Consider the following 9,275-nt stretch of genomic DNA (forward strand, 5'->3'; position numbering starts at 1 on the left):
TTGTGTGTGTGTGTGTGTGTGTGTGTGTGTGTGTGTGTGTGTGTGTGTGTGTGAGTGTGTGTATGCGTGTGTGTGTGTGCCTGAATGCATGTTTCTGTATATGTTGGGGGGATGCCTCTGTGTGTGTGTGTATGTGTGTATGTACCTGTATATGTGCCTGTGTGCATGTGTGTGACTGTGTATGGCTGTGTGCACCTTGTTTATATGTTCATATGTACATTCCTGTGGGTGCCTGTGTTTGCATGTGTATGTGTGTATGTGCAAATGTGTGCTTGTGTGTGTGCCTGGGTGCCTTGTTTGCATGTGTGCCCTTGTGCCTGTATATGTGTGCCTGTATGTAGATGTGAGTAGGGGGTGCAGTCTTAGGCGTGTGCTGGCCTCTAAAGGAGCTCGTGCTCAGCCTTGCCTGTCACTTTGGCCCAGGCAACAACTGGATTCACAGAATACCCTCCCCTACAGATTTGCTGCTGGTAGGTTCTTCTCCTCTCTGCTGTTTCCAGAGCTGCAGGCTGGCAAGAAAGAACACGTTATAGATTGAAGTCTTCATCCAAGAAACCACCTCTCCTTTTTCCTCAGAGTTGACCAGGTGACACGTGCAATCTTCAGACACAACTGAGTCCAAGCTCACCTTCCCCAGCAGAACCTGTCAGGAAGGCAGTAGGGTCACAGAGGGAGAGAACAGTTATGAGGATGGTGATTTCCTGGACAAATGCATGTGGCGACTGAATTGGGGTCTCTAGAGCCCAGCTGGAATAGAACAGAGGTCTCCCTAGCTTGGACCTCCCCTAAGGTTCAGCTGTACCTCTCTAAATACTCTTCAAAGTACCCACATCACTTTCTTTCTGGTCCCCCACAGCCCACCCCATTCCCAGTTTCCTCGAGTTAAAGACCAAGTCAGAACATGCCACAGACTATTACTAGCTACACAAATGCAAAGAAAGGTGCCAGCATGCCTGCAGATAGAGGGAGAAGTGCAGCCTACACAGCTCCATAAATGGCCTTCAGAGGGCAGGTCTGGCTTCAAAAATGTTCGGGCGCAATTCACTTTCCATAAAATCCATCAGTTTAAAATGCACTGCTCAATAACAGGAGTACTTCTACCACCCATGAGCCCAGTATTCAGGAGCACTCAGACTCCAGTGCCTGGCCTTACCCCAGCCACCTGAACACAGCCACACAGCAGATAGTCTTCTGTGATGGTCTCAGTTCACTTACCCATGAACGTTCCCTGGTGCAGAATTCACAAGTATGGTGCCAACTCAGTGCCTGACGGATGGTGGGCAGACAGACAATGTGGTCCAGATCTGTGGTGGATGCTGCAAGGACAGGAGTCCACCTGCATGCAGAATGAATGAAGCTGACTTGACACAGTTAGAGAATACTCCACAAAACCTACAGCCATGGGAGAAGCATCTCCTCCAGGCTGCACAGCAAGGGACTGAGATGCCATAATTGTAACTGTGCTGCTGTATCTCTGGGCTCCCATAAACCTAGCACTTCTGACCATGCATAAAGCAATCACGGGTCAGGAAGAGGGGCCACGGAAAATGAGGACAAGGGATATGGGCTAATGGTCATGTCTGCCATTCTTTGCATGAAAAGTCACTCACCTCTGCTGGCCCTCACTCTTGGATTCAAAGTAGAAAAGCTTGAGAGAATGCAGGGTCCTCACATACATGGTAGGTCTTCCTCTTTCCAGCAGAAACAGATTCCTTTTTTTTTTGTTTTGTTTTGTTTTGTTTTGTTTTTTCAAGACAGGATTTCTCTGTATAGCCCTGGCTGTCCTGGAACTCACTCTGTAGACCAGGCTGGCCTCGAACTCAGAAATCCACCTGCCTCTGCCTCCCAAGTGCTGGGATTAAAGGCATGCACCACCACTGCCCGGCAGAAACAGATTCCTGAAGGTAGAATACCTTAGCAGCCATAAAAAGCCCTCTGCCTCTGCACACATTAGTGTGTCCCTGTCTTTCCTACAGGGCATGTAGTGCTGAACCAGGCACATGTCAGGAAGGGAAGGCAGTTTTTCTAGGCAGATATCCAAAATGACTCTACAGGCAGGATGCATGTCACAGCACAAGCAACCACACCATATGAAGTCCATGGCTACTTCTCCTCGTGATGCTCTGGACTAATACAGGATCCAGACATGGCCCAATCTGCTGAAAGATAAGTAGGCAATAAGAGTGAGATGCCGCTCTCAGGCAACCATGGTGGGGTGATGAAATCCCCATCTCATCCAGAGGCTGGAGGAGGGCTGAGGAAGGCAGAGGAAGAGAGAAGCATCATTGCCCAGGGAGATGAGGGCTCCAGGGTTGGCAGAAGAGTGAACAAGATGGAGTCACCTACAGAGTGAACTCCCAAAAGGATGCTGGGTGCTGGGCTGGCAAAGTTCTGCTGTGGAGCTTCTGTGGTCCTCAGACTATTGAAGGGGTGATCAAAGCACACTAGCCCATGAGCTGGGGCCTTTGGTCTTCCCTTCCCTGCCCAGCGCTAGAAGGTGAATATAATGTATGGTATGCCAGTAACCATCTAGGACAATGAAGTGACCATCATAATAAAATCTCTTTACTGGGACTGTACAACAGGCCAATAAAAGAAGCTTGGGTCTTCATGAAACCCAAGTGTCAGGAGGCTGGCTTCGAACTTTCTACTGATAGAGTGGCTCATATGAGCAAGCCATTTCAGTTTGGTTTTGTTGTCATAGTAGTCATAGTCATCATCATCGTCACCATCATTGTCATCATCATCACCCTCTACATATAATCCCTAACCCAGCTGGTCAAGTTGTTCCTAGTGTTCCATGACCTAGTCACACCATAGGAATGGGTCGATTTATTTAGTGTTTCTGAATAAATTGGGCCCATTTATTTAGTATTTCTTTTATTCTGTTTTAATGACTGTCTTTCCTGTGGATTTGTATACCAATATCCCTAAAAGCCTACACTTTTTGTGGCTCTTTGGGCTGGAAACTTGAATGTGCTCATCTGAGGTCTGTGGTGTCTTTCTAGCTTCACCGTGGCTTTATGCACAGATCTAACAGAGGTGCTGGCTGGGCCATGTGTCTCTCAGAGACCAGCCATGGCTCCTTTGCATGCCAGAATGCCCAACAGCCAGAGCATAGGCTTCAGACAAAGGCAGGTACCCAGTCTCTGTGTCTACTCACATGCAAAGGTGCCACTAGAAAGAGGTTGTGTGGCCAGGTCAGGCCTCAGGAAACAGCTTCTGTGTAGGAGAGCTCTCTTACATCATCCACCATGTTTAAGTAAATGTGCACTGCCCTCTGAGTGCTGGCATCTTAATGGCTTTTTTTTTTAACAGAGCAAATGGTCTGTGTGATGTCACACCAGAGTCCTTGGGACACACCACACTCACCTTGCAGAGACCTCTATCACAGCATCCTGGCCTCTACATCGACATTTGAAGTATTGGCATGCAAAATATACAAACTCATGAATTTGCATGTGATTTAGGAAGAGGGAGACACAGCTTGAAAGCTGCATGTCAGAAGAGGAACTGATAGGAAAGAAGAGACAGACTGTAAGGCGCACGTGCTTGACACAGACACGTCAAGATGACACTTCCTCTCCTCTATTCCACAGGAATGGTCCCTTCTCGGTTTTTAAAATTAGAAATCTGTCTTCTAACCCTTTCCCACCCAGTCTCTGGAGGCCTGTCAATAGTTTAAGCTCTCATAGCACTGGCTCTTGGATTTATCAGTTTTCTGTATTGTTTAATCTGTTTCCTGTTTTAATTGTTGTGGGTTTGATTGGATTTCATTTCCTTTTCTGTTTAAAACTTCTTGGGAAGGAAGAACATGCTTGATTCTCAGCTTCTCCTTTTTTACTATCAGTATGTGATGCTATGTGCTCCCCTCTTGCTGCAGCTTTGGCTGCAACCAGTGCAGTCTGATGTGCTCCTCTAAAACTAAAACCCATGTTTCCCTCCCTGAATTCTTCAGTAGAATTTCATAAATGCTGATAGTTTATTAAGTGCATTTTTTGTTGTTTTGTAGTTATACTTCCCTGGTTCTCTGGAAGATCTGGTAGCTCTCCTCCACACTCTTAATTCCCACTGCAAACCTTTGATTCACGTCACATCACTTCATGAGCAACACTATTTTCTTCCATCCCAAACTTGCTTGTTGCTCATTTCAGCATATTCCATGTCTCTATATATAATCTTACTTTTTCTGCATCTATCACAGAACTCAACATGCATTTTTTAATTATTTTCACTTGTTCAGTAAGTTTAAGAGGAATTGAGGAAAATGGTACTTAAGTTTATCTCACTACTTTGGGACAAGCTTCATTTCTAAAGGTTAAGCTGCATATACTAATGGGGTACAGATATGTGCACATGTGCATGCTGTGTAGTGATGGGATCCAGGTCAGCGGCAGGCTCGCCACTTCACATATGCCTCATTTGGTTCTGTCAGGAATGTGGGGGGATGCTTTCCACCAGCTACCTTGAAAAACACTTGTTTGCTCCCAGCCACCTTCATCCCACTGTTTCACAGAGCACTGGCACCTCCCTCTGTCCTCTTGCACCACTATATCAAGAACCATCCTGTCTCTGCTCTGCCATGGTCTTACAACTACTTGGGCCTTCCCGGGGTACTGGCACGGTGGAAAATGAGTCACTTAATCCTTGCCTATTTTTGTTAAGGTGTGGGTACAATGGTCAGAGTTAAATGATGGCTTTAGTGGTATCCCATGACTCTTTCTTGGGATGCATGGACAAATGTCTATTCACCCCAGATAGGGCACCAATGACACGCCAATGATATGATCCCATGAAAGTCTATCTTAGTAAACCTGTGAGTTTATTACCTACAGAAAAACAGCGGAAACAGACATGGCTGCATCACTGCAAAGCCCATCTCAGAGTGAAAGGCAACACATGAAGGCTGCATCCCTGTGTTTCCTGTGCAGTTAGCAGACAGCTCTACTGAACAGTCTCCTCTCTCCCAGCAATTGTTTATAAACTTGGAAAATGGCCTTGTTAATCTAGTGCCTGATTCTTGTGAGCCCCACTCTGGAAGAGCTAGCTAGCTAAGTGGATTTGGAATTCTAGCAAAGGCTCCTTTCCACCTTCCCAGCGCTGGTTTGCTGAGGTCAGTCCTCACTTGCTGCATTCCAACACAAGTCTTGCTTTAATTTTCTCTCGTTGCAGACTTCCTCCACACTTAAGGATTACAGACATTTGCCTATCATGTCCCAGTTTCTTTTCTCTTGGTTGTATTTTTTTTTCTACTGGTGGTTTTCTGAAACTTTGGGTACCATAAGGTTGAATCATAAGATGAATAGATCTTCAAGTATTTCTCTTTTTTTAAACAAAATTTTTAAATACATTATTTTATGTATATGAGTAACTTGTTGCTGTCTTCAGGTACACCAGAGGAGGGCATCAGATCCCATTATAGATGGTTGTGAGCCAACATGTGGGTGCTGGGAATTGAACTCAAGACCTCTGGAAGATCAGTCAGTGCTCTTGACAGCTGAACCATCTCTCCAGCCCTTTCAAGCTCTTGTACACGTTGCTTCCCCTTGTCTTCCTAAGACTGCCAGCTGTCATATCTACTAGTCTGTGGGTGATAGTCCACATGTTTGGCTTGCTCTGTTTGGTTTCTTTTCTCTTTCAATTAATTTTCTTTCACAAGTCTGAATTTGGATCCCTTCTATAGCTGTTTTTGAATCAATGTGTCCTTTATTCTATACCCAGTTTGCTTTTAGCTGAGAGAATGTATCAATATAAAAAAAACTGTACTTTTCATTTCTGGAATTCTCATTCTTTGTTTGTTTTTTGTTTTTTTGAGACAGGGTTTCTCTGTGTAGCCCTGGCTGTCCAGGAACTCACTCTGTAGACCAGCCTGGCCTCGAACTCAGAAATCCACCTGCCTCTGCCTCCCAAGTGCTGGGATTAAAGGCATGCGCCACCACCGCCCAGCTGGAATTCTCATTCTTACTCTCCAATTCCCAACTAATATTCATGGTCGGGGTTGTCCTGTCAGCTATGTCTGTAATAGACTCACAACTTGTCACCGCTTTTGCTCATCCAACATGTGAGCCATTTGTGGATGTAAGTCCATTTGCTTTCCATTTTACCTTTATAGAATGTCTAGTAATTTCTTTTTGTATAGTAAACGCTGAACAGCATTTTAGAGGGTCTGGATTCTGTTATCTTCCACTAAAGAGTGATGAATTTTGTTCTGGCAGACATTAAACCACTGGTAATTTTACAAGGCAGTCTCAAACACATCAATCTTAATAACAAGCCCACTCAGAACTTGATGTTTGAATTTGCACACCAACGATTTTTATCTCAAATATTTTACTTTCAAGGTAGATTTAAATAAAGTGAAAAGCTGATAGCATAGAATAATCTGGAAAACAAAGAAAGAAAGAAAGAAAGAAAGAAAGAAAGAAAGAAAGAAAGAAAGAAAGAAAAGAATAGACTTTGACATGGGAGTTAAGCTTGTGGCATCCATGAGACATGCACATCCTCCCATCCTCCTGCAGTCAAATCTCTGTGCATTGCTGTGAGACCAAGCCAGCCTTTATCTGTAGCATGCTGAGATAACCCTAGGTAACTATAGAATAGCAAACTCTATATTCTGAGGATTTGCCTCTATAAACTGGGGACCTGTCAGACCCCACTGAGTCTGACCAGCCATAACAACTTATGAGCTAGCTGCTTTCTATACCCAGTACTCAATCTGCAGGTTTTTCAGCTCATCCTGAGACTGCTGTGAGATACAAGACCAGGGAGTTTGAACAACCATCCATGGTCTCTTCACTACCTCTACTCTGAAGAGATACCACGATACTCAGAACCATCCCCCTGACCTCACCCAGTCACAGAGGCACCATGAAATCTTCCTGTTGAATGGTTGTTCCCCTACATGCTGGTTCTACTTTCTAAGATCCTGGAACATCCTGGTTGGAGGAGAGAGGTCACTGGGTCTTGTGACTTCGAAAGCCACATGAAGTCCCCAGTCTTTCTCCCTCGATCTGCTCTCTTCTGTCATTAGATGAACCAGTCTCCACCACACGCTCCCCTTACCACCATTTCCCAGGTGTATTGCAAAAAGCAACCAAGGACTGGAGCTTCTGAAGCCAAGAACTGACATAAATCATTCCATCTGTAAGCTGATTTCTCTGGTAAGTCATTCCAACATCTAGAGAAAGCTAACTAATACGCTGGAGGTGCAGATCCTGCAGGGGAACAGCTACATGTCATCTGTACCTCAGGTTATAGCAACTACTTGTGATGCACACGTTCCTGCCTAACCATATGGAAGCTCTGAAACCACTGGCCAATGTACACCTGGCTTTATTCTGGCCCTAGTTCTAAGTTAAAGTGTGTGCCAAGTGTCTCCATAACTCCCACTCAGGATGGAACATAGCCCGCAAGCAGACTGGTCAAGGCAAACACCCTCCTCGTGTTTGATGAATCATAGGACCCTCATAAGGATATTAAAGGTTTTCACTCTGGAAGTAAGAGGTTCAGACTCACCAAAATGCTGGATTCTGGTTTATCTTCCATAGACTATCAATATGTAGCCATTCCAGTTGCTCAGCAGTGGAGCACCAGCTGTCTCAGTCAGGGTTTGTATTCCTGCACAAAACATCACTACCAAGAAGCAAATTGGAGAGGAACGGGTTTATTCAGCTTACACTTCCACACTGCTGTTTATCACCAAAGGAAGTCAGGACTGGAACTCACACTGGGTAGGAACTTGGAGGTAGGAGCTGATGCAGAGACCATGGAGGGGTGCTGCTTACTGGATTGCTTCCCCTGGCTTGATCAGCTTGCTTCCTTAGAGAACCCAATACTACCAGCCCAGGAAGGGCACCACCCACCATGGGCCCTCCCACCCTTGGTCACTAATTGAGAAAATGTCTTACAGCTGGATCTCATGGAGGCATCACCTCATGGGAGGCTCCTTTCTCTATAACTCCAGTTTGTGTCAAGTTGACACACAAAAGCAGCCAGTACATCAGCCAAGAAAATAGACGCCATAGCAATGACAGCTACCAGGAAGTGATACACCAGCCTGGGGTTTTTCTTTGGTACCATTGTTCAAGCCCAAGCCAGGACTGTCCTAGATGAAGAAAAGTGGTACCTCAACTTACCCTCTTGTCCCAGTGTGGTACATCCAGCAACTGAGAATGCCATGCTCAAGTAGATGCCATGAGGACCCCAAAGGCCATGATGACTTACAGAAGGTGTGATTGTCAGCATTATACAGAATGACCCATGTCTTCCCAAGTCTCGTAGAACAAATCCAACTCCTCATATACACCTACAACCCTACTGCCTGGCTTCCACATCCCCTACATCCTAGCTGGCCCCTCTATCCCCTAAGCCCCTCCATGTCTTCTTGATTCACTCTAGTCCTTCAGGTGTCATGGGGCTTAGCCCATGGGGCTTCTTCTTCAAGACTCCCCACTCTCCTAAAGCAGGTGACTTCCTCACAGGACCATCCTCATCATTATTCTTCCCCAGACCCTCCCAAGTAGTTAGAGCGGTCCTATCCACTGGGGACCAACAGAACAGGCAAAAGAGAGTGAAGTCACTGCCTCCCCAGGAGGAGGGACCCCTTCTTCTGCTCTTGGGTATTAGGCATGTTTCCCAGCCTTTAGGCAGTGACACCATGGGCCCCCTGGGTTCTGAGACTAAGAACTGAATCCTGCTAGTGTTTGTGAGTAGCTTCGGGGTAGGTGTAAGTTGACCCCCACTGTGGTTCCCTTTGTTGTCCCCAACCACTTCTAAATTACACTGGTTCTAAATCTCTAGAGGCCCTAAATGACTCAACACTCAAGTGAGCGTTCTTCATAATAACACATCATCCCTGTGCACTTACAGATCCCACTTCGAAAGATACAACCAACCAAGACAGCAATGAGGCCTTGCAGATGTGGTTGATCCTTAGCCCGATGGATGCAGCCATCTTGCAGAGGCTGTGGGAACAAAAGCATCAGGCCTCACTATGGATTCTCTTTGAGTAAAAGGGACAGAGTCCCTGCAGAGGTGTGCTGGCCAGGTGTGAGAGACAGAAGAGAGGGACACACTCGCTACTTCATCCAAACACATGTGCTAAGAACCCACAACCTTCAAGTCCTGCAGAGGGCCTCAGAAATGTTGGGGGGGGGGGGGTTGGCTGAGAGGAATTCCTTGTGTCTGAGGAATGGCTTCAAAGCTGCTTCTTGGCGAGAAGACCATGACTTGTCTCAGGCTTGGCATCCTGCTGTACTGTGATCAGAGCCTTCCCT

Source organism: Mastomys coucha, unplaced genomic scaffold (assembly GCF_008632895.1).
Source record: "Mastomys coucha isolate ucsf_1 unplaced genomic scaffold, UCSF_Mcou_1 pScaffold8, whole genome shotgun sequence".
NCBI lineage: Eukaryota > Metazoa > Chordata > Mammalia > Rodentia > Muridae > Mastomys > Mastomys coucha.